The sequence below is a fragment of the Chiloscyllium plagiosum genome, chromosome 3 (assembly GCF_004010195.1).
Source record: "Chiloscyllium plagiosum isolate BGI_BamShark_2017 chromosome 3, ASM401019v2, whole genome shotgun sequence".
In the NCBI taxonomy this organism is placed as follows: domain Eukaryota; kingdom Metazoa; phylum Chordata; class Chondrichthyes; order Orectolobiformes; family Hemiscylliidae; genus Chiloscyllium; species Chiloscyllium plagiosum.
This window is the reverse complement of record NC_057712.1, coordinates 113,662,728-113,688,218: the sequence shown is the minus strand read 5'-3', so window position 1 is coordinate 113,688,218 and position 25,491 is coordinate 113,662,728. Positions and strand designations below refer to the sequence as shown.

The 25,491-nt window shown below is 38.9% G+C and overlaps 1 protein-coding gene and 1 long non-coding RNA gene across 4 annotated transcripts in view; both read left to right on the top strand.

Annotated features, from left to right (window-relative positions):
* Positions 1-25,491, top strand: part of slc22a16 (solute carrier family 22 member 16) — a 100,903-nt gene that overhangs the window by 26,405 nt on the left and 49,007 nt on the right. The gene's annotated exons all lie outside the window — the stretch shown is intronic.
* On the top strand, positions 120-23,692 carry LOC122548451. Of its 3 annotated transcripts, XR_006311238.1 has the most exons (4): positions 120-956; positions 1,330-1,398; positions 2,255-2,335; positions 23,513-23,692. It is a non-coding gene; the product is annotated as an uncharacterized LOC122548451 (long non-coding RNA). The 3 variants fall into 3 exon arrangements; XR_006311240.1 differs by lacking the exon at positions 2,255-2,335; XR_006311239.1 differs by lacking the exons at positions 1,330-1,398; positions 2,255-2,335.

Genomic DNA, 25,491 nt, shown 5'->3' with positions numbered 1-25,491 from the left:
AGAGGCTGGTACAATTACAACATTTAAAAGGCATCTGGATGGTTGTATGAATAGGGAGAGTTTAGAGGGATATGGGCCATGTGCTAGCAAATGGGACTAGATTAATTTAGGATATCTGGTCAACGTGGACAAGTTGGACTGAAGGATGTGTTTCCTCACTGTACATCTCTATGACTCTTGTAACATTTAGTGTGATCTTATTATTTACATCTTTGCTGGTTAACTTCTGAAGTTTTCTGAAGTTCTTTTTTGTCAATTAAATTTTTTTTCTTGGTCCCAAGCTTGACACTTCAAGACTCTGGATAACCTGCAGCATGATTAGATAAGGCCAAAGCACTTATCCCTGCTCAGCAAGATCCTTGGGTGGACATCCTATCCCTATTTAATTATTTATATCTTTCCACTATTCTGTTTGAAAGATATGAAAGACCAATGCTACTTGTTGTTTGATCTTTCCTGCAAATGTATACACCATTTCCTGATAATCGAAGCAAACATCAATCCATTCATTCTAGTACTAGGCTTCTTAAATGTATACCTCTTACTTCCCATATCGATCATTATCTGTATTACAGCCAGATAAGTAAAATCCAAGATAAAGAAAATATGCACTTGTGTATATTATCAGTTCTGTTGTTGCTAATTTCTGGTGGACATTACAGGAACACCTGCAGAACTTCATCATGAATGTGAATTTGCTGCCTTGATCTTGCCTATCGTTAGACTGTTCTTACTGCTATTCATCATTAGCCTTTTTCATATTCTTAATAATATTATTTATAAAGATTTTTTTGCTTATTAGATAATTTTCTTAGCCACTTGGGATTCTACAAAGACGTTGGAGTAAGATTCAGTATCACAGTTATTCGTCTATAAAGTGTGAAATCATACCAAGTCATTTCAATGCTTCCACAGAAAAGAAAATTCTCAAGGAACAGTTACTGGAATGAGACAATGTAAGCATGCATGTGTCACTGTAGATTCATGTTAAATGCTTCAAACTCATTTAATTTAAAACCTTACATTGTTTATGTTCATAGTACTTTTAAACAATGTACAATGTTAGCTAATTGTTACAAAATAAAGATTATTAGTGTTGAATTTTCAGCTTTGAAGTTGAAATATCTTTGCATGACACTTCAAGACTCTGAATAACCTGCAACGTGATTAGATAAGGCCATAACACTTATCCCTGCTCTTATGATTCAGGATACAATCTTGCAAAACCGTCTTAAATTATTAAGTGTTAATTCCCAGACAAAAAAACAAAAGTTTTTTTTTATTTTAGTGAAGGATCACATAAATTACATGGGTGATTTTTGTTTTTAGTTTGAATTCCAGATTGGTGTTCCATGATGTGAAACTCTGGCAAAAATGACAAATAATAAATAATTTCAAGTGAGTACGCAGATGAATGGAAGAATTAGAATATTGTTAAAATCCACCTTCAAGAACTCCTTTTGATGCCTTATTTGAATTCTCAAAACATTTTGTAGTAGTCGTAGAATTCAGTTGCACTTCTTAGATTTTGATTTTGTTTCAGCAGTCATTTCTGGAGATGTATGTAGCAGCTTCTCTGTGGACACATTTGTCTTTTCAGTTAACAAAAAATATTGTTAGAATTTTCATGTGAGATGGATCATTCTCAAGTTTGCCAATAACACATGGTTTTCCCTTTGATCATATAACTGACCTCTACAGATTAATGTGTAGTGCTTATAGGCAAGTATCAGTGTTTGGATTTCCCTTTTCATCTTGAATGAAAAGTAGCAAACAGCTTCATTAAGATGAAAGGTCAAATCCACTACAGATCAAGATGTTTTAGCTGTATTTGTAACATTTTTCACTATATTTCCTTGTCAAAAGTTAGCCGCACCTCCAAGGCTTTCTTCTAGTTTCAGTCAAATGAACACTTGTAGCCTAGTTAGTTGCATTACTATATGGTAAGAACTGAATTTATAAGCAAGATCTTTGTGGTGGGAAACAAAATAAAGACATTATTATGAATGGACATTTCATACCATTGAGTTTCTATTTAATGACCAAAGAAATGGGTATCTTTTATGAATTATAGACATGTTGGTGTTTCAGATTACAGACTTTTTAATTGGGTAGTTGTTTAAAGTTTTAAATTGTAACAGTAAATTGGTTGTAGTGACAAATGAGGTTAAGTTAGGCCATGTTTTTCTTTGTAGTTTGTTACATAAAGACTTTATGATTGATTAATTCATTTTAATCTCTACATTCCATTAAGACGACTTGTTCTTTAGTTGACTGCTGAGTGAATTCTTGTTCCTAAGAAGAGATGTTTGACACAAAGCTGAGAGGTCTTTTGGTAAGTGCAGATTCACAGAGTAACACAAGTGCAGCCAAATATTGAAGTAAATGAAATGGACTCTGCCTAAGCACCTGTTATGGATTGTGCCAGAGGTTACTGCTATTACTAACTACAGCAGTACTTAATTCTGCTAAATGGAGCTGTTGACAGTTGTAATATCAGGAAAACAAAATGACAATTAGGTCTCAATCTTTGACATCATTAAATACAATTTCACTTTTAATCCATTTGGACTTGTCTTTTCATGCTCATTATTTACACTCAGTACTAATGTATCATAACCATCCTGAAGCAGTCTGGTTGTTGATCACAGCACTACATTTTATTAGAGTCATAAGAGATGTACAGCACGGAAACAGACCTTTCAGTCTAACTTGTCCATGCCGACCAGATATCCCAAATGAATCAAGTCCCACCTGCCAGCACCTGGACTCCCCCACCCTAGGGACAAGTCCTTGTCTGTTTACCCTACCCGTGCCCCTCATGATTTTATAAACCTCTATAAAGTCACCCTTCAGCCTCCGACTCTCAGGGAAAACCGCTTTCTTAATCTACTTTATCTAGACCTATTATAATTTGGCGTACATCAATCACATCTCTCCTCAACAAGTAGCTTGCTCTAACACTTCATGGTAAGGTCCGAGGGAGTGTTGCTGAACAAAGAGACCTTGGAATGCAGGTTCATAGCTCCTTGAAAGTGGAATCGCAGGTAGATAGGATAGTGAAGGCGTTTGGTATGCTTTCCTTTATTGGAGAGAGTATTGAGTACAGGAGTTGGGAGGTCATGTTGTGGCTGTACAGGACATTGGTTAGGCCACTGTTGGAATATTGCGTGCAATTCTGGTTTCCTTCCTATCGGAAAGATGTCGTGAAACTTGAAAGGGTTCAGAAAGATTTACAAGGATGTTGCCAGTGTTGGAGAATCTGAGCTACGAGGAGAGGCTGAACAGGCTGGGGCTGTTTTCCCTGGAGCGTTGGAGGCTGAGGGATGACCTTATAGAGGTTTATGAAATTATGTGGGGCATGGATAGGGTAAATAGGCAAAGTCTTTTTCCTAGGGTCGGGGAGTCCAGAACTAGAGGGCATAGGTTTAGGGTGAGAGGGGAAAGATATAAAAGAGACCTACAGGGCAACTTTTTCACGCAGAGGGTGGTACGTGTGTGGAATGAGCTGCCAGAGGAAGTGGTGGAGGCTGGTACAATTGCAACATTTAAGAGGCATTCGGATGGGTATATGAGTAGAAAGGGTTTGGAGGGATATGGGCCGAGTGCTGGCAGGTGGGACTAGATTGGGTTGGGATATCTGGTCGGCATAGACTGGTTGGACCGAAGGGTCTGTTTCCATGCTGTACATCTCTATGACTCTAAGTCATTTCAGAGACAATCACATCGCTGTGGCTCTGAGGTCACAGTCAGGTCAGGTAACAACAACAGATACCCTGTCCACAAGGACAACCAAATGGATGTTTAAAGCTATTGATGATTGTGTCAGTAATGATAACCTTTAATTCTCGATTCGTTACTTGAATTGCAAGCTTGGTTGGGTGGACCAGCATTTATTGCCTATTCCTAGTTGTCCTTGAGAAGGTGGAGATGAACTGCCTTCTTGAACTGCTGCAGTCCATGCGCTGTAGGTACACCCTGTGATGGATCAGACCAGATCCCCTCAATATTTTAAGAAAGTAGCTTAGACCCTAAACTTCTCTTATTTTTAAAGGCAAATTGCCTGTTCCAGATGCAATGCGACTGGTCAAACTACTCGACGTTAAGTGAAACAATTTAAATACTGGAGTTAAAATACAACCATAGAAGGAGGAATTTAGAACAACCTAAAGCCTTTGGGAACTCAACAGAATAATAGATGCAGTAACTATTACTAAGTAATTACTACTGTTCTAATATACTAACATCCCATAAACAAATCTCTTGAACAAAAAAGGGAAACTCAGGCACTGATATTATCTCTACAGCTCACTGAAGTTAGTCCTTTCCTAATTTCAATGTTCTACATTAAATTGTCCATTGATCTTCTCCATTACTAATCTAAACTTTATGGCACTATTATCATTGTTAGCTAAATGATCCACATGCACTCAGTCTGAACCACTAACACATAATAAAGTAACATGCTATACAAGGAATTCTGCTAAACACATGCCAGGAATTCTTCTCCCTCCTTTCACTTAACTCCAACATTAACTTTTCCAATATTTAGGAAACTTATCTCCCCACAATAACTACCCAATAGCTTTGCATATCTGTGATTTCCGTGAAGATGTGCTCCTCTCTATTTCGAGGCAGAGATAATATTACAAATCTAAAAACTTAAATACCTACTTCAGAACTGTCCCATCTTCACCCAGTTTCAGTGAGTTTCCATCTTCCAAGTCCAAAAGCAAGCCTTTAAAACAAAAATCCCAACAGTAGATTACTTACAGTGTGGAAACAGGCCCTTCGGCCTAACAAGTCCACACCGACCCTCCGAAGAGCAACCCACCCAGATCCATTCCCCTACATTTACCCCTTCACCTAACACTATGGGCAATTTAGCATAGCCAGTTCACTTAACCTGCACGTTTTTGGACTGTGGGAGGAAACTGGAGCACCTGGAGGAAACCCGCGTAGACATTGGGAGAAGTGCAAACTCCACACAGTTGCCTGAGGCTGGAATTGAACCCGCTGTCTGGCTCTGAGAGGCAGCAGCGCTAACCACTATGCCACCGTACCACCCATCAAGGTTTTGTAGCCAAGATTAATCTCAACAATTCAAACAGTAATATTTGACCTGGTACTGTTCTCGATTGGAGAGTAGGCTGAGCTTGTAAACTACAATCAATGTAACAATTGACATCTAAAATTATACATGTCAAAGAAGTAGAATTAATTGAGTAACCTCTTACAAAACAGGAAATTGGTCTTAATTTTTAAATGTATGTATAGTATCTCTGATGCTGAATTAATTATTAAGTGCCATTTAGCCCCTAGCAGTCAGAAGATAATGTTCTAAAGCAATCAAATCCACTGGCTTGACATAGTTCGTGGCTTTATGAATTGAAAGTAATTTATTGTTTTTGTTTCCTGAATGCAGCCAGACTATCTGGGACATCCCAAATCATAAAGTTGAGTGAAGATCTTCAAAGTTTAACATGAGACCACACAATATTAGTTGTTAATGAGTGGTTTTGGTGTCGAGTGCTGGGTTACTAGTAATTCCCAGTCCATGATATTAGTTGAATACGAGATCATGAGATATGCAAAATTACGTACAAAACATGAATGTAACTTGATTTTTTTTTCTTGGCAAAGATTTCATTATAACTGTATATGAGGCTGAGATTGTCTTGGTGTACTTTGGCTACAGATGTCCAAATCCTCAATCTATGCAATATTTGTTTCCCTGAGAAAAACAAATGAATGCAAAAATATGATTAGCAATTAAAATTATGCAGTGAATTCCAATTAGGAGAAATTGAGGACTATAGATGCTGGAGATCAGAGTCACAAGTGTAGTGTAGGAAAAGCATAGTGCAGGCAGCATCCAAGGAGCAGGAGAATTGATGTTTCGGGCATAAGCCTTTCATCAAGAATAAGCTTATGCCCGAAACGTTGATTCTCCTGCTCCTCGGATGCTACCTGACCTGCTGTGCTTTTCCAGTGCCAAACTTATTTGACAATGAATTCCAGTTCCAAATCAAAGCTATTTGGATGTTTGTTATTCAGGCACTGGTGCCTGACCATGCATGTTGCAGTCATACTAACTTGGTGTAAGTTTTCTCAGCATTATGAAAGTTGATGGATCAACAGCGACTGAAAGTGCAACAGTATAGAAAAGACCCCTGTTTTTTATTGATATATATCCACTTTAAAGGGCCCATAGTTCTTGGTAACCCACTGGAATGCAGCATTGGAAAGAATCCATCTCTCGCTTTGCATCTGAATTTATACCAATCTCATGATTCTTAGCAGCTTAGTGTCTGTAGGACAGAACTGGTGAATGTGCGAACCTGATTTCAGTATTTGAAATAGTCAAATTTTCAACCTCCAAAAGAAGCTCAGAATCTGAGTGTACATTTAACTTGTTGAAAAATCAATAGCACACAAAATAACAGTGGTCCTTAGTATGGGGTATAAGAGATAAGTGTGCAACATTGGCAGATTTGATATGGCTGACCTATTTTGCTATGTTGTCTCTTTATGAACAGTATATATCTAGTTCAGGCTGATATCATCACTAACCAGTTTTGTTCTCCGCCAAACTCATTTAGGCAGAGAAAAGTATTCAACGCTGACTGACAACTAAATTATCTCCGGTTAATCAAAATAATTTGATCAATTACACTACGTATTGCTGCCCCAAGCAAGATACTGAAGCCACCAGCTACTTAACAGCACTGTTGAATGGAAAATATTTATTTGTACACAGCCTTTTATAACCCTGACACTCCAAAATGCTCCACAGACAATGCAGACAGCTCCTATGCTCAGCAATATCATATTAATCAGATTGTCTTTTTTTTGTGATATTAGCCAGGGCACTGAGGATAAATCTCATCTTTTGAAATGGTGGCATGGAATGTTTTACACTCTGAAGAAAGAAGATGGACCCAGATGAAGGGCTCATTAAAAAGATAATACCTCTGTCAGTGCAGCACAGCCTCTGTGTTGCAGTTGAACTTTTATGCTCATCTCTGGAGTGGGGCTTTAACAGTTTTCTAATACAGAGGCAAGAGTATAACTGATTGAAACACAGATTATGCACTTTTTTTATTGACTCATGAGATGTGGGTGTTGCTGGCGTTTATTGCCTAATGCTAGTTACTCTTAAGAAGGTGGTGGTGAGCTGCCTTCTTGAACTGGTTGTAGTTCATGTGCTGTAGGTTGACCCACAATGCAGATTATAAGGAAATTCTAGAATTTTGACCCAGCGATGCTGAAGGCAATATTTCCAAGTCAGGATGGTGAATGGCTTGGAGGGAAATTTGCAAGTGTGTATGCATTCTCCTATAGATTCAGTCCTTAATAATAGTGGTTGTGGGTTTATAAGGTGCTGGTGCATCTAAAGGAGCCTTGGTGAATTTCTGCAGTACATATTTTGGATAGTTTACATTGTTGGTACCGAATCTTAGTTCTGGAGGGCATTTTTAAAAATTCATTTGTGAGATGAGGGCAGCGCTGGCTAACCAGCAATTATTGCCTATCTCTAAGTGCCCTTGAGAAGGGGGTGGTGAACTGCATTCTTGAACTGCTGCAATCCATGTGTCATGGGTTGACCCACAATTCCCTTAGGTAGTGAATTCTAGAATTTTACCCAGCAACAGCAAAGGAACAATGATATTTTCCAAGGATGCTGAGTGGCTTAGATGGGAACTTGCAGATGGTGATGGTGTATAAGCTGACGTCCTTCTAGATGAAAGTGGTCGTGGGTTTGGAAGGTGCTGTCTAAGGATCTTTGGTGAATGTCTGCAGTGCAGATAGCATACACTGCTGTTCCTGAGCGTTGTTGGTAGAGGGAGTGGATGTTTGTAGGTGTGGTGCCAAACAGGTGCTACTTTGTCCTGGATGGTGTCAGGCTTATTGACTCTTGTTGGAGCTGGACCTATCCAGGCAAGTGGGGAGTATTCCATCACACTCCTGACTTGTACCTTGGAGATGATGGGCAGATGTTCGGGATTCAAGAAATAAGTTACTTGCTGCAGTATTCTTAGCTTCTGATTGCTCTTGTAGCCACTGTTTATATACCCAGTTGAGTTTCTGGTCATGGCATTTCCAAGGATGTTGGTAGTGGGGGCGTTCAGTGATGGTAATGCCATTGAATGTCAAGGGGCAGTGGCTAGATTGTCTCTTATTTGAGATGGTCATTGCGTGGGATTTGTTTGGTGCAAATGTTACTTCCTACTTATCTGCCCAAGTCTGATTATTGTCAGGATCTTGTTGCATTTGAACATGGACTGCTTCAGTAACTGAGGAGTTGCAAATGCTGTTAACATTATGCAATCATCGACAAACATTAGCTGACACTTGGGCCGAGGATGCTGCTCTGAAGAAGTCTTCCACAGATGACCTGGAGCTGAAATGACTGGCCTCCAACAACCACAACCATCTTCCTTCATGCCAGGAATGACTCCAACCAGCAGAGAGTTTGTCCTGATACTCATTGATTCCAGTTTTGCTGGATGCCAAACCTCAGTTGAATGCAGTTGATACTCACGTCTCTGGAATTCAGCTGTTTTGTTCATGTTTGAACTAAGGCTGTAATGAGGTCAGGAGCTGAATGGCCCTGGCAGAACCCAATCTGGGTGTCACTGAGAAGGTTATTGCTGTATAGATGTTGTTTGATAGCACTGTTGATTCACCTTCCATCACTTTGCTGTTGATTGAGTGTAGACAGTAATTGGCACAGTAATTGCCCATATTGGATTTGTCCTGCATTTTTGTGTACACGGTATGACTGAGCAATTTCCCACAGTTTGGTAGATGCCAGTGTTATAATGTACTGGAACCATTCTTCGTTATGGAAACAGCAAGTTCTGGAGTACAAGTTTTCAGTACTGTTGCCACAATGTTGTCAGGGCCCATAGTCTTTGCAGTATCCAGTTCCTCCAACCATTTCTTGATAGCAAGTGGAGTAAAGTGAATTGGCTAATGACTGGTATCAGTGATGTTGGGGAGAAGGCTGAGATGGATCATCCACTTGGCTCTCCTGGCTGAAGATTGCTGCAAATGTATTAGCCTTATATTTTGAACTGATGTATTAGACCTTTCCATCATTGAGGATGGGGATAGTTGTGGAGATTCCTTCTTCTCCAGTGCGTTGTTTAAGTATTGATCATCATTCACAACTGGATGTGTCAGGACTGCAGAGCTCAGATCTGATCCGCTGGATGTGAGATTGCTTAGTTCTGTTTATCATTTGTTGCTGATGGTGCTTGACATTCATGTAGCCCTGTTTGATAACTTCACCAGTTTGACACCTCATGCTTAGCTATTCCTACTGCTGCTCCAGGCATCCTTTCCTGCACTCTGCATTGGTAATGGTTGAGTGGAGGATACACTAGGCCATTCTGTTGCAGATTATGCTGGAGTACAATTTTACTGCTTTTGATTACCAAAAGTGCCTAATAGCTGCCAAGTCTTGAGTTACTCAGTCTGTTTGACGTCTGTTACATTTAGCACAGTGATAATGCCACACAAAACAATGGAAGATTTTCTCAAAGTGAAGGCAGGATTTCATCTTCACAAAAATTGTGTGGTGGTCACCCTTACTGATTCTGTCTTGGACAGATGCATCTGCAGCTGGCAAATTGGCAAGGATGAGGTCAAGAATGTTTTTCCATCTAACAGTTTTCCTCACCACCTGGCGGAGACCAAATCTAGCAGCTATGTCCTTTAGGACCCGACCAGCTCAATTGGTAATGCTGCTGCTGAACCACTCTTGGTGGTGGATATTAAATTCCCCATTCAGAGTACATTTTGCACCCTTGCCACCCCCAGTGCTCCCTCCAAGTGTTGCTCAACACGGAGAAGGATTGATTCATCAACTAAGGGAAGACGGTAGACAGTAACCAGCAGGATGTTTCCTTGCCCATGTTTAACCTGAAGCCATGAGACTTCATGGGGTTCAGAGTCAATGTTGAGGACTCACAGGACAACTCCCTCTTAAAAATACCACTGCTGCCACCTCTGCTGAATCTATGTTGCCATTGAGACAGGACATGTGTTGATAGTGTCTGGGGCATTGTCTGTAAGGTATGATTCTCTGAGTATGACTGTATTGGACACGTCTGTGAGACAGCTCTCCACAGTTTGGCACTAGCCCCCATATGTTGGTAAGAGCGACTTTGCCGATTCGACCAGGCTGTTTCTGCCGCTGTCTTTTCGGATGCCTAGGCTAATGCTAGATCCATCTGGTTTCATTCCCTTTATTGAAACTTTGCAGCGACTGATACAACTGAATGGCTTAATAGACCAGCCCAAATGAGAATTGAGAGTCAGCTATATTGCTGGAATCATATGTAGGCCAGACCAGTTGAGGATGGCAGATTTCCTTCCCTGAAGAATGTTGGTAAATCAGATGCGTTTTTTAACAATTGACAATGGTTTCATAGTCATCAAAAGATTTTTAATTCCAATTTTTTGTGAATTCAAATTCTACCATCTGCCATGGCTTTGAACCTGGGTCGCCAAAACATTCACTGAGTTTCTGGATTAATAGCCTCTCAATAATACCACTAGGCTGTCGCCTAGATTGTGGATATAGTGCCAATCAACTGGCCTGATGTCAAGCTTCTTAAGTGTTTCTATAGGTATGGTGCACTCCAAAACACACTCCTGACTTGTGCCTTGTGGACATTATTTGGGGAATCAGGAGGTGAGTACTCACAGCAGGACTCTTAACCTTTTATTTTTACTCTTAACCTGTAACCTGGTTTAAAGCCATTGTATTTATATACTAGTTCAGATCAGTTTGTGGTCAGTAGTAACCCCAAATACTTTAACAGTAGGGATTTCAGGGATAGTAATGCCATTGAATGTCAAAGGACAATAGTTTTATTCTCTTTTGTTGGAGATGGTCATTACGTGATACCTTTGTGCAACAAATGTTAGTTGCCAATTTGTTAGCCCAAACTTGGATATTGTCCAGCTCTTGCTGTATTTGGACATGGACTGTTTCAGTATCTGAGGAGTTGTGAATAATGCTGAACATTGTGCAATCATCGATGATCGTCGCCACTTCTGCCTTACGATGGTGGCTTGCTCATTGATGAATCAGTGAAAATGGTTAGGCCTAGGACACACCCTGAGGAACACTTGCCAAATTATCCTGGAGCTGAGGTGAGTGACCTCAAACAGCCACAACCCCTTCGTTTGTGCGAGGTATGACTTCACCCAGAACAGAGTTTTTATTGATTCCTATTGACTCCAGTTTTGCTGGAACTACTTGATGCCACGCTTGGATAAATTGACGTCAAAGGCAATCACTCTCACCTCACCATTCCAAACTGTTCCAAAAGCTAATCTTGACCTGAGTAATCACACATGGTGTGAGGTGATAGACTGCAAACAGGTATACGTTCATCAGAAGTCACAAGAAATGGGTTGTACTTCCAACTCCATTGTTCTTTATAATATTATTTGCAATTGTTATTATTCAGTTTTGGAATGTAAGCTTTGATGTCAAGAATTTATTGTCCACCCTTAATTGACCTTGGAACTCTGAACAGCTACAATATGGTGTCACTGCATCTATAATTCTGGTTTATAGTGTTTCACATTTAAAAAATATAATAATTTGGCTCCCTACTGGGCCAGTTTCCACGTCTCCTCTGCTCCATGCTAGCAGCGTAAAATGTTGTGCTGCCACATTTCCTCGATTTCTTCTTACTGTTTCCTCTGAGTTAATTTAATTCTCTGAACAGCTGTTTTGACTCCATTTGAACAATTACATCTACTAATCTGCCTAAAAAATCCTTATAACCTTCCTGTTTAGTTTTCCGTACTAATTCTAAGTAAATAACGAAAAAAATCTCAGTCCTCTGAGAAGGAGAGGAACTTTGAGTCTGAGGTAAGTGTAGATAATGAAGAACAAAGCACAAGAATTTATTGAGTTTGATAAAGTACCATATCAAAGGTTACTGTGGAAAATAGAAGCTCATGGTGTTGGGCTAAAAAATTGGTATGGATTAAAGATTGGCTAGCTAAAAGAATCAGAGTAGGAATAAATTGATCTTTTTCAGGCTGGCTGGATATCATGAGTGATGTGCGACAGAGGTCAGTGCTCGGGCCTCAACGATTAGGATGAAGGGACAAAAGTTATGGTAGCTAAATTTGCTAATGATAAAAATAGGTAGGAAAATGAGTTGTGAAAAGGACATAATGACCTACAAAGGGTTATACACAAGTCAAGTGAGTGGGCAAAGATCTGGCAAACGAAGTCTTATGTGGGAAAATGTGAAATTGACAAACATTAAAAAAGGTACATATTTAAATGATGAGTGATTTCAGAACTTTGAGATACAGAGAGATCTGGGTATCCTACTGCATGAATCACAGAAGGTTGGTATGCAGGTACAGCATGTAATCAAGGAAGTTAATAGAATGTTATGTATTATTGCGAGGGAATTGAATGCAAGAGTAGGGAGGTTATGCTTTTGTTATATATGGCATTGCTGAGACCACAGCTGGAGTACTGTTCACAGTACTGGCCACTGTACTTACAGAAGAATGTTAATGCATTGTAAACCGTTCAGAAAGATTTTACTAGACTAATACCTGGAATGAGTAGAATACCTTATGAGGAAGGGATAAGTAGGCTCAACATTTATCCTCTGAAACTCAGAAAAGTCGGAGGTGACTGACTTAATTGAAACATGGAGGAGAAAGTGAGGACTGCAGATGCTGAAGATCAGAGCTGAAAATGTGTTGCTGGAAAAGCGCAGCAGGTCAGGCAGCATCCAAGGAACAGGAGAATCGACGTTTCGGGCATAAGCCCTTCTTCAGGAACTTAATTGAAACATGTAAGAGCCTGAGGGTAGATGTGGAAAGGATATTTCCTCTTGTGGGAAAATCCAGAACTAGGGGGTCATGATTTAAAAATAACTGCTTGCCCATTTAAGACAGATGTAGATGGTTTTTGGTTATTATAGAGTAGTTAACATATAAAACTCTGGACCTTTCACACACACAAACTGGAAAGAAGTAAACTAATTGGTCAATCACCTATGCTTAATTGCAAGTGGATATGTATCTAAAGCCAGAAAACTAATAAAGTAGTTGTACATGGGAATAGGAACGCAGTTGTGTTTTGGAGTGAAATGTACACTGTTTTCAGCTTTTTAGATTATGTTTACAGTAAGCATCTTTTCAAATACTGTTCAGGACAGAATTTTCACTTGCTGTCCTAGCTATCAAATTGAGCAGAGAATGTAACTAATAATACAACTTCAATATTTTGTTCAGCTGTATGCCACGAAGATAGCTTATCTATAAACATTGCTTTGCAGAATATACACAAGAACGCACAGTGTATATTTATATTTTAAGCCACATAATTTAAATTTAAAACATGTATTTAGACCTTGTTTCTACAGGTCAGAAAAAGCCTTGTCTAGTGTTTTATATATAACAATTGTAACTTCAGGGGCTTCACTTAAAAAATGCCTCAGTAATACCTTAATCCAAATATCAGCCTTTCTACTTCAGCAATTCCCTTTTATCTACAACTAGTACATGATCATCTTGTGTAATATTGAGTGCAGTTATGCTATGACGTCGGATTAGACCAGCAAGTATAATTTTGCATAGTTTAATAGTACATTAGCAAAAAGTTTGGGAACCACAAACCTGATCTTTGTGACAGCATTATTGGTTTGGTGGATTCCTTACATGTAGATTTAGGCTGAGTAAATTATTATAGGTTGTCATTTTGCTTAACTGGTCTTTAAAAATCTCTTCATTGACTTCTCATCTTATTCCAAGTAAAACTGGTATTCTGCATAAAACTTGATTTTTTTGGGGGGGAGGAGGGGGGTGGTGAATCTCCATATTTTACTATTTGCAAGCTTTTAACACTAGAATGGAAACTAATAAACTTCTGAATAATGTGTTTTATATGAGCACGAAAACTACCTGATGATCCTCATTGGTATGTGATGTTTATACAAAATAACATGAATTAATGTACTCGAGTTTTTCTGAAAGAAATATAGAAATGTATGACCCATTGGAACAAGATAGGCTAGGAAATAGTATTCCCATTCAAATATAATACAAGGACTTGGGAAACAAGGTAAAGCTTTTCTATAAAGATCCAAGGGGAATGTGAGGGGCTGTGTTTTTTATGCAACAAATGGCAATCACCTGGAATTTGACAAAGCACTCCAGTGATTTAAATAGAGTAGTAAACCTTTTAACACATCAAGCCTGAACTACCATTCCATCCAATCATAGCTGTTTGCAACCAAACTCCATTTGTTTTAAATTTATACTTCAAGGGATGCAAGTGTCTAGGTTAGCATTTGTTGCCCATCCTTCATTGCTTTTGAGATGTTCAAGGAGAACCATCTTTTTGAACTTTTTGAGAGGAACAACAGGTTGCAAAACAAAAGGGTAGGTAACCAGGAGCACATCTTGAATTGATGATACATCTCACTAATGTTTTTAAATGTTTCTGCCAAAAAACCCTCCAGACCTGTGGTTCTGGACAACATTGATGTTCATCATTGGATTTCTTATGGTCAAAGTAGCACTTATGCTGAATTCTGGTACTGCTGGGATTTCTAGAACTATTGGCCAATCACGCACATTGCAGATAATACTTAATAGAGAAATATTAAAAATTACATTTTAGGAGGAAAATTGACAGCAATGATTTAAATAAGTGGTATAAAGAAACACATAGAACTGAGATGTATGTATTGAAGATGGCTGTACAAGTTCAGATTTTCCCTGCTTTCCACACTGAGTCATAATGACCTGAAACACTCTGCCTCAGTAGAAAACATGAGTGGAAGTAGGTCTTTTGGACCTTTGAGCCTACCATACAATCAAACTCAGTCCCTGTTCCAGCTTTCTCCTCATGTGCTCTGATCCCTTTAGCCCGAAGAGCTATATTTAACTCCACTTTTTGAAAACACTGGGTGAAGAGGTTTATCTTCATCTCAGTCCTAAATAACTTATCTTATACTCTTAAACTAGACTCCTAGTAATCAGGAACCTCCTTCCTGTGTTTATCCTGGCTAGTCTTGTTAGAATGTTATAGGCTTCTATGAGATCTCCCCTCTAGTGAATATAATGCTAATTGGAAGCCAGCTCAGATGGCTAGATGTTTACAATACTAAGTGATACTAACAACATGGGTTCAATTCCCACACTAGCTGAGGTTACCATGAAGGACTCTCCTCAACCTATCCCCTTGACTGAGGCATGTGACCCTCAGGTTAAACCTTCACTGATTGTTTGTCTGATGAGAGAGCAGCCCTGTGGTCTGCTAAGACTATGACAACTGTGGTCTCATAAGACGCTGAGAATCAATCCAGCTTCTCTTCACACATAAATACTGCCATTCCACGAATCAGACTGGTAAACGTTTGCTGCACTCCATGGCTAGAACATCCTCCGATAAGGAAAACAAAACTGTACACTATTTCAGCATATGGTTTCACTAAGGCCCTGTGCACTTGGCATGAAAGCCAACTTGCCATTTGCCTTAATGTCCTGCTGCACCTGCATGCTTACTTTGTGACTGGTGAATAAGGGCACCCAACTCTCGTTGCACCATTCCTTTTCCCAATCTATTGCAATTAAGATAATCTGTTTGTTGTTTAATGTTTTTGCTACTAAAGTGGATATCTTCCCTTTTATCCATATTCATCTGCTTTGCATTTCTCCACTCACTCAACCTGTCCAAATTACATTGAAGTATCACTGCATCCACCTCACAGCTAACCCTCCCACTCAGCTTTGTATTGTCTGTGAACTTGGAAACATTAAATTTCGTTCCCTCATTTAAATCAGTCATATAGGTTGGGTCCAAGCTTTGATTTCTGTAGTACCCCACTAGTCACTACTTGCCACTCAGAAAAAGACCTGTTTATTTCTAATCTTTGTTTCCTAATCTGCCAACTAGTTCTTTATCCGTGTCAGTACACTACCCCCAAACCCAGGAAGATAGTGGAAGCAGTATTTACAAATTATGTTAAAATAAAATTGAATAGACATTAGAGCAAATAAACCAATGGGTTATGCTGATAGAACAGAGGAATTGTTTGGAGCACAGGCAGAGACTTGATGGGCCACATGACCTCCAGTGCCATAATGAGTTTATTGTTCACTCATGAGATGCAGGTGTCACTAGGTAGGCCAACATTTATTGATCAGGGAGTAGGAAAGAATCAACTTCATTACTGTCGGTCCGGAGTCACATGAAGGCCATACTGGATAAGGATGGCAGATTGTCCCTAAAGAGCAATAGTGAACTAGATGGGTTTTTGTGACCATTAACATTAGGCAGGCATTTAATACCAAGGTCAATTCTGCAAGTCAATTGCAAGCAGTTTTGGGATTACATGTAGTCTGTGGGATGCTGATGAGGCATTGCTTTGCAAAGATACAAAGGGAGGAATTGAGAATGATGGAAGTGCATGGAACAACAGTTAATTTGCAGGAACAAGAGAGATGGTAAGTTGTCCTCAGTAAGTGAATAGGAAATGGTTAAGGGGACTAAGTTTAGTTAGAATAATTGCATTGACATGATGCTTACAGTAAGGAGTTATAGCTTGTGAGATTTGGTGAGATATGGGTGCGGTGAAAGAGTTAAAGTGAGTGGTGGCTCTGTGTTTGAGATAGTAGAGAGGAGATAGTGACACTTTGCTTTACAAAGTGCAGAGGATCACTCACTTTCCTGCCTTTCTGGACTTCCCATTTCACTTGGGACCCAGCATCCGTTCAGCATGCAAGTGGGTCCAGCTGACTTGGTCTGATGGAGTGGACTTGGTCTTTTGGAGTCTTTGGAAAAAGGACTGCCCCCTCTCTACCACCTTGAGGTCTCTGTTTGCACCTATGAGTTAATTTACCGATGCCATATGAGGAGGAATCGCATGTCAATACCAGATTTTGTTTGGAATCATAGTGTGCCATCATCATCACCATGTTGGTTTGGGATCCTGAGAGAATGATAGCTGTTTCTTCACTTCCTTGAAAGTTATGGTGCGGCTATGCTGTTTCTTTAAGAGTTGATGCAAAGGTGACAGAATGGAGGCCAGGTTATGTATGAAATTTCCGTAATAACTCATCAATCCAAGGAAAGACCTAAGCTCCGGTACAGACATGGGAGCCAGTGCATCCTTGATCATTCTTTTTTATCCTTCCAATGGCTATAACCCAGTCTTGTCGACTCTGTAGCCCAAGTCGATCACTTGGGGCACCTGGAACACACATTTGTCCCTTTTAAGGTGTACACCTGCCTGGGAGAAACACCTAATGACTGTGTCCAAGTTCTTTATGTGCTCTTTGTTGGTCTTCCCTGTTATTAGCACATCATCTAGATAAATAGTGACCTGGCGCAGACCTTGTGAAATGTTCACCATTATCCATTGAAAATTGCACAAGCTGACTGTAACCCCAAATGGCAGTCTCATATATTGGTACAAACCTTTATGGTTATTAATTGTAGCATACTTCTGGCAATCCGCATCTGACTACAATTGCAAGTTCACATGGCTTATGTCCAACACTGGAACATAGCCCTCCTACCAGATTTATGTATAAATCCTCCACTTGAGGAATTGGGTATTTATCCAGTTGCAAAAAGAGGTTTACTGTTGGTTTAAAATTCCCACAAAGGTGAACCAACCCGACGAGCTTCCCAGTTGGTACAACTAGTGCTGCCCATTTTCCAACAGTACTGGTTTGATGATGCCTTTGCTTTCCAACCTTTCGACTTATGCCTGTTTACTTTTGTCTGTAAAGCAAACGGCATTAAACGGGTCTTGGAGAATTGTCAACTTTCTTCCTCATCAACATGTAAGGTGGCCTTGGCTCCGTGGATAGTCCCTGGACCTTCCTGAAAAAATTCTCTGTATTTAATTAGAACTTCACTCTGGCAGCCATTTTCTAATTGAAAAATGTTAAGCCAATCTTGATGAATCTTTCTCAACCAATTTCACCCCATCAAGCTTGGGCCCAAGCCTTTTACTGCAGACACTAGTAAATGAACCAGCTGCTTCTCATAATAGCCCAAAATCGAAATTGTGTACCCTTAAGCTAAAAAGGTTATCCGATATAGGTGCTCAGTGTCGCCAAGGTCTTGTGCAAAGGTAAGGGTTGGAGTCCAGAATGAATTTTGTTAAAGACTGGTTCTGCGATCACTGAAATGGCCACACTGGTATTGATCTCCATGAGAACTGGGTGACCATTGGGGCAGATGAACTTAATTTTGATTCTAATTTAGATGTTGCTAGGCAATTTAACTGTTCCAAGCCAGATGTTTCTCCCAAGTAGGTGTATATCTTAGAAAGGATACTTCTTACTGTCTTGAGTCTTGTATTAGCCGTGACTACAATGACTTGCTGGCCCGAGTCCTGAAGAAAGTTTCTACCGTTCGGCCAAGGCTTGACTTTGTTTTTTGGGGTCTTGCTGTGGGCTCGATTCCCTTTGTTCAGTATATGTCCCGAGTAAGGTTATGCAATTGCCTTCTCTCAAGTGGTATTCCCCAAGCTCAGTCGGACTGGCAAGGGTGCACAGTCATCATCGGAATACCCTGTAACTCCATATGCTCCACTTGCCATGTTTTCCAATGATAAAATCAGTTGTTGTGCCTGTCTGAAGTTCAATTGTAGCGAGTAGTCTTTTGCATGGTTCCATCTTTAATCCCAAGTACCAAACTGTCCCACAGCATCTCATTAAGGGTTAAACCAAACTCACACGCCTCTGCCAGTCATCTTAACCGAGTCAAAAATCCCAATATGGATTTCTCTGATTCTCAAATTGCTGAGTAAAACCAATACTCAAAATTAGCCATAATGTGGAGGAGCCAGTGTTGGTCTGGGGTGGATAAAGTTAAAAATAACACAACACCAGATTATAGTCCAACAGGTTTATTTGGAAGCACTAGCTTTTGGAGTGCTGCTCCTTCATCAGGTGCTTCCAAATAAACCTGTTGGACTATAATCTGGTGTATGTGATTTTTAACTCCAAATTAGAGGAGATTTGGGGGTCATAATATTCCTCAACTAAATCTGTCAACTGTTGAAAGGTTTTAGTAACTGCTGCCTCTGGGTTCTTTAGGCTCCTAATAACTGAAAAAGCTGCAAGTCCACAAGCTGTCAGAATTACTCATTGCTTTTCATCTGCCCCAATGTAATTTGCCCGGAACAGATAATGCATTCTTTCCACATACTGGGCCCAGTCTTCGACAGCAGGATTAAAACAAGTTGTTTCCCAAATAATGGAATGATACCAGAAATGTTTACCCCAACTCAAAGATGATTGTTGTGAGCAAAGTTCTTCAGGAGCATGTTTTTATCTTGTTACTACTGAAATTGCTCCACAGAGGACAGTAAGTCACCCTTTATTGATAAGTGGAAAATCCTTGACTCTGATCCAGTTTCCTCCGAGCCAGCTCTGAGTGAACAGAATCTCTGACATTCCTGTTATATCTGTCAGTTAGGGCTCCCTGATTGAATCAGATTAACAGCCACAATTAGGGAACTCACATTCTGCAAATTCCACCTGGCTGTCCTCATTACAAAATGCAGCCTTGACGTCAAAACCAGTGACTCCCGCCTCAACTCCAGAGTTCATTATCTCTGAATGTGAAGCATTAGTTGACTAGCTATTGCTCGAGATAAAAGTTTGCAGCATTGAATGTAGTTTTAGAAAATGAAGGCCTTACAGAAGTTTAGAAGTTATTTGGTAGAGGTTTCCAAGATTAAGAAGGTAAATAGAAAAAGCAATTTCCCCTGGTGAGTGAAATGATATGAAGATGGTACAAGGTGAAGTTAATAAATCACATAGGGAAAAATTAGAGAATTATTCTCTGTGTAGAAAATGGTTTGCATGTGAAATTAAAACATTGCATTCCTGTTTATCAGCTAAAGGAAAATGATATTTAATAGCAGGAGAATCAACTGAAAGTTTGGGATTAAACTTGGACTTGAATGTAGATAAAATGTATGTAGATCTGATGGACAAAATATCCTCTGGTTATGGTTTAATATATGTATGTGTGTATTAGTGATTGAGGTAAGGAATGAATTAGTGTCATTTGTAAGGAACAATGTAATACATTACAAAGACAGTTCCTTTCTAAAATGGCTTTGTTTGAAAGAATCTGTTAGTTGCATGTTGAAAAGCAAATAATTTTACAATGATGATGCATTGTAGTGAATGTCGAGTGAAAGAATAAGCCATCTAATTGCAAGTTTAGTTACTAAAACTTCGTTTTTTGTATATTCGTTTTTTGTACGGCATAGTTCGCAAACAGCCAAACGAAAAAATGACCAAATAATTCATTTCTTTTGGAATATTGGATGTAGGTTAAATATTAGCTAGCTCCCTTGCTTTTCATCAAATTGTGGTATGGGATCTTTTACGCCCCTCAGAGAGTAGAGGGCACCTTGATTCAATGCCTCAACTGCTGTACAAATAGTCTCAGTAGTACAGCACTCCCTCAACAATATCCTGAATTGTCAGCCTAGATTATGTACATATTTCTCTGGAGTGAAGCTGAAATCACAAAGTTTCAGTTTGTCACACAGCAACAAACATAAATATGAAAGCAGTGAAGTTATATAAAAATACAATTTTTTTATCAGCCTATTGTCTCTTATTTCCCAAACATTTTCTTGCCTTTGCTAATTTTATATTGTCTTAAAACAAAGTTAAATTAAAGTTATCACAATTTATTGTAATCCTTCCAGAATGCTGAGTTTCTCCAGAACTTCCTGTTTTAATTTCAGATTTGCATCAGTATTTCACTATTTTCCTAATCTAATTAATTCTGCATCACACTGGGTCAAAGATTTGACCATTTGTCATCAACAGCAGCACACAGGTAAGAGTCTGATGGTACAGATATTTGAGCATTAACATGACACATTCACCAGTCTATAATAAAAACTACTGTAGAACTTAGTCCTTGAAGTCTCTTACATCTTTGAAAAGAGATCATGGCAGATTTGTGACAGATCTCTATCCTGACTTTGTGCCCTTTTCTTAATGCCCCAGGCTATTAATTTTGAAATTAGCAATTAATCTAGGATCAATTGTGATTTGCAGAAGAGAACTTCAAACATCTAACCCCTTTTGCATTTGGATATTTTTCCCTAACCTTTCTCCCGATGGATTAATGTTTTACTAATCCATCCCTACATCAGCCTTAGCATGCCAATCAGCAGGAATAATTTCTTATAATCTATCCTATATGTTTGCCTTAATATTCTCAAAACTTTGATCAAATCATTGCACAACTTTCTAAATTCCAGGATAAATTAGTTTTTGTAATCTCTCCATAGATTTTTATGCTGCACCAAAATAATATAACCTTCCTCAGGTCGGGTGCCCAGAGTTTCTCCCAGTTCTCCAGGTGTTTTCTCTTGTATTCTGTTCTTCCAGATACAAAGGGCAGCATTCATTAGTGTTCTTGATTATTTTCTGTACTTGTTCATGACATTTTAATTATAATGTACTGGGAGCCCAAGTCATTTTGTCCTCCATCGTTTCTGTTTTTTCACATTTAGAAAGTACCCTGCTATATTCTTTCTGGGTCCAAAGATTTGATTTCATTCTCGCCTATATAGAAATCCAAATGTTCTCATTTCCTTAATTTATCCATATCTCTGTGTAATTTTATACTTCAAATTTTTCTTTTGGAAACAAACTTTAAATTACTTCCTTTGCTTTACTCAGATTTCATGGCCTCACCCTGTCATCTCACTAACCTCCTCTATCAACAATCAGGTCAATGAAATTCCAATTTCTGTCTTTCATGCACTTTCACCCACCTTTTGTTCTACCATTGGAAGCCATGTTTTCAGCTGCCTCAAGTTGTACAATTAAAGTGCTGTATAAATTCTAATGCTTCAGCCACGATATTTATTTGTCAGCTTTTCTAAAATCCTCCTTGATTTGATATCAATTTTTATGATGATGCATCTAAGAAGGTCAGTGAGATGTTTGTCTACATTAAAGATGCTATATAAGTATTAATGATTTTTTTTCTGCTTGCTTGCACCATATGTTTTGAAAGGAGGAGCAAGATAGAATTTTGTTTGGCTAAATGCAATTTTTTAGCCAATTGGAAACCCGAAATTGAAAATTTATTTGATTATGTACTCGTCAATTTCTTGCACAAACATTTGTTAGGATATTTAGATAAATTGTATGGATATGTTAAAAAATTATTGCAAGATTTAGTCGAACATTTCTATAAATTAGGACATAAATAGATTTTAATTTAAGAATTGTACATTTTTGTGATACGGATCAACTTAGCATTACTTAAAAAGGCTGACCTGTAACAAATATAAAACATGAGCAATTAACTAGAGACTAATATGAAAAACTTAATGCGTATTTCCAAATAGATTATCCAACTTTTTTCTTGCTTCACAATCAACGATTAGATTAGGAAATTGAATAACTGGGAAATGGTCTTGGTAGAACGTGCTCTTGTAATACAACGAGAATAAACAATTCGTTTATTTTAAACAATAAATTATGATCAGGATAATGCACTAAACCCAGGTAATTTTGAAATGCACTTGTATAAGTTGGTGAATCAAACTTGAATCCACATCTAATATCAATTCTGTAAAACTTAAAGGGATACAGAAATTATTTCAAAATTTATCATTCGTGTTAGCACATAATGTGCATCTTCGCATATTTATTTAACAGCAATGCAAATTTTAAAGAAATGAAAGAACTTGCAGTTGCAAATGCTGAGTTTGACCTTAGGATTCCCAAAGTGCTTTGCAGTCAATGAAATACTTCCTAGTATAGTCACTATTCTAAAGTGGAAAATCCATCCGGTATTTTCACACAGCAAGATGCCACGAATGCTGATATAATAATGACCAGATTATCTGGTTTAGTGATCTTGATTGAGGCATACATTTGATCCAGTCATTAGGGAGCATTCCTATGTCCTTCACATCATCTTTTGGTATTACATTATTTTAAAAGTCTTCTTTGGCTTCTAATAGCACACGCTTCTATGTGCATTATTTGAATAGGTGTTCATATAGCCTATTCCTAGGATTTCATCAACACAGTTCTGTAGGTGATTGGAATGAAATGTGCTGTGTAGCACAATATCAGTTATCTATGACCATTTAAATTTTGCACTTAGCTCAAAAACATTTGAGCAGCTAAATATATAACTATCACATCCTGCTTCATTCAGACATGGCTGGGTCTGAGGGAGAGCATTGGATGATACTGTGTATAATTATACATGAAATATGTAAGTCAAACACACAAATTCCATTCGTAAATTAGCAAGTGTCAGTTGCAACAGGGAATTGTTTAGCTGAAACTAGAAACATAGTTAGCTCTATTTCAACTTCACACCCATGCAATTCTCATTTATACTCAAGATTTTAATCAGCCAGAAAGCAGAGGAGGAGAATGGTTTCTATGAAGAATTTTGAAATGGTTCTCTTTCATCTGATTACAGGTGGAAAGTTTGTTTACCTTCTTCAGGACTAAGGACCAGGAGACTTCATTATCTACTGGGTGGTTCCAAGACTTTCTGCCTGGTGGATTTAAGAAGCTCCTTGTTTTCAAATGCAGCAGAATATGCATATGAAAGTTAGTTTTGCTGTACTGCACTTTTCAATAAAGAAGTCAACCTCAACTGATGTGACTGGATTCATATTTTGATATTGGTTGAGTTTGATTTGCATTGTTTTTCAAACTCCGATCTGGCCAAATCACATTCCTCCCTAATCGTGCGAATTATTTAAAGAGGAAAGCTGTTCCGCTTGAATACCTCCATATCATTTCTTAGTGTTATAAGAAGATTTTTGTACACTTAAGAGGAATACATTCTTGTCTCTTTCATTATGATTTAGATTTATTCAGAGAATGAATTTGAGGCCTATTTTTTGAACAAATTAACATTGCACACAAACAGACATGAATACTCCTTTCATGATGGAGTAAGTTAATTTCATGTGCAGGCATGTTACCACCTTAGGAAAGTGCACATTTTGGCAGTAAGAACAATTTTTGATGATATGTTTTCTGACAAACGTTTAAGACCTAATTTAATGATTTCTGCTGTTGAATTAAAATCACCCGTTGAACTAATTATTGATGGTAGTTTACATTTGAATAAATCAGCTTCCATTTGCTGTGTATTCAAATATAAATTAACTTATGTAGTTGACCATGCCAATCAGATATACAGTGCTCGTGGCAGCTAAGAGTTTTAGCTGTTTATCTGGAAATGATTAAAGAAAATTTGATTCAGAGATGGCAAATAAGAAAAGTTAATCCTGAAATATTATCCAGTTCAAAACTGAATTATCAGAGAATTACATATTTCTACCGATTGGAAATACTGTGCTTGAAGCTTAACCAGGACAGCATGGAACAACATCAGATAGTTGCAGAAACAAGATTTTGATTCCTTCTTTTGTAACTCCAGCTGAATAGTGATACTACACATTTGCACACCATTAGAAATGTTTTATATACTAGAAAATTGCTTTAATTAATAATTCACACTAAACAATATATATGTTTGCCACCTGTGCACCAATAGAGTGTTTCACAAGTCCGTTTTCCTGTTGCCATTTAAAGTGTTCAGGGAGTGTTTTACTATAATGATGTAACGCCTCTAGTTGGGTGGAGAGAGTTACTTTGTGATATGGTAAGCTGTGTGGTGAAACAGCCACATAGCGAAGACTTATTATAGTTAGAGGATTGATAGCCGTTCATTCCCATTAAGGTTGGGGTGCTGCCAGCCAATCCAGTGGTATATCAACAAGGTAAAAACAATGACTGCAGATGCTGGAAACCAGATTCTAGATTAGTGGTGCTGGAAGAGCACAGCAGTTCAGGCAGCATCCAACGAGCAGCGAAATCGACGTTTCGGGCAAAATCCCTTCATCAGGAATAAAGGCAGTGAGCCTGAAGCGTGGAGAGATAAGCTAGTGGAGGGTGGGGGTGAGGAGAGAGTAGCATAGAGTACAATGGGTAAGCGGGGGAAGAGATGAAGGTGATAGGTCAGGGAGGAGAGGGTGGAGTGGATAGGTGGAAAAGGAGCTAGGCAGGTTGGACAAGTGCTGAGCTGGAAGTTTGAAACTAGGATGAGGTGGAGGAAGGGGAAACGAGGAAGCTGTTGAAGTCCACATTGATGCCCTGGGGTTGAAGTGTTCCGAGGCGGAAGATGAGGCGTTCTTCCTCCAGGCATCTGGTGGTGAGGGAGCGGCGATGAAGGAGGCCCAGCACCTCCATATCCTCGGCAGAGTGGGAGGGGGAGTTGAAATGTTGAGCCACTGGGCGATTTGGTTGATTGGTGCGGGTGTCTCGGAGATGTTCCCTAAAGCGCGATGCTAGGAGGCGTCCAGTCTCCCCAATGTAGAGGAGACCGCATCGGGAGCAACGAATGCAATAAATTATATTCGTGGATGTGCAGGTAAAACTTTG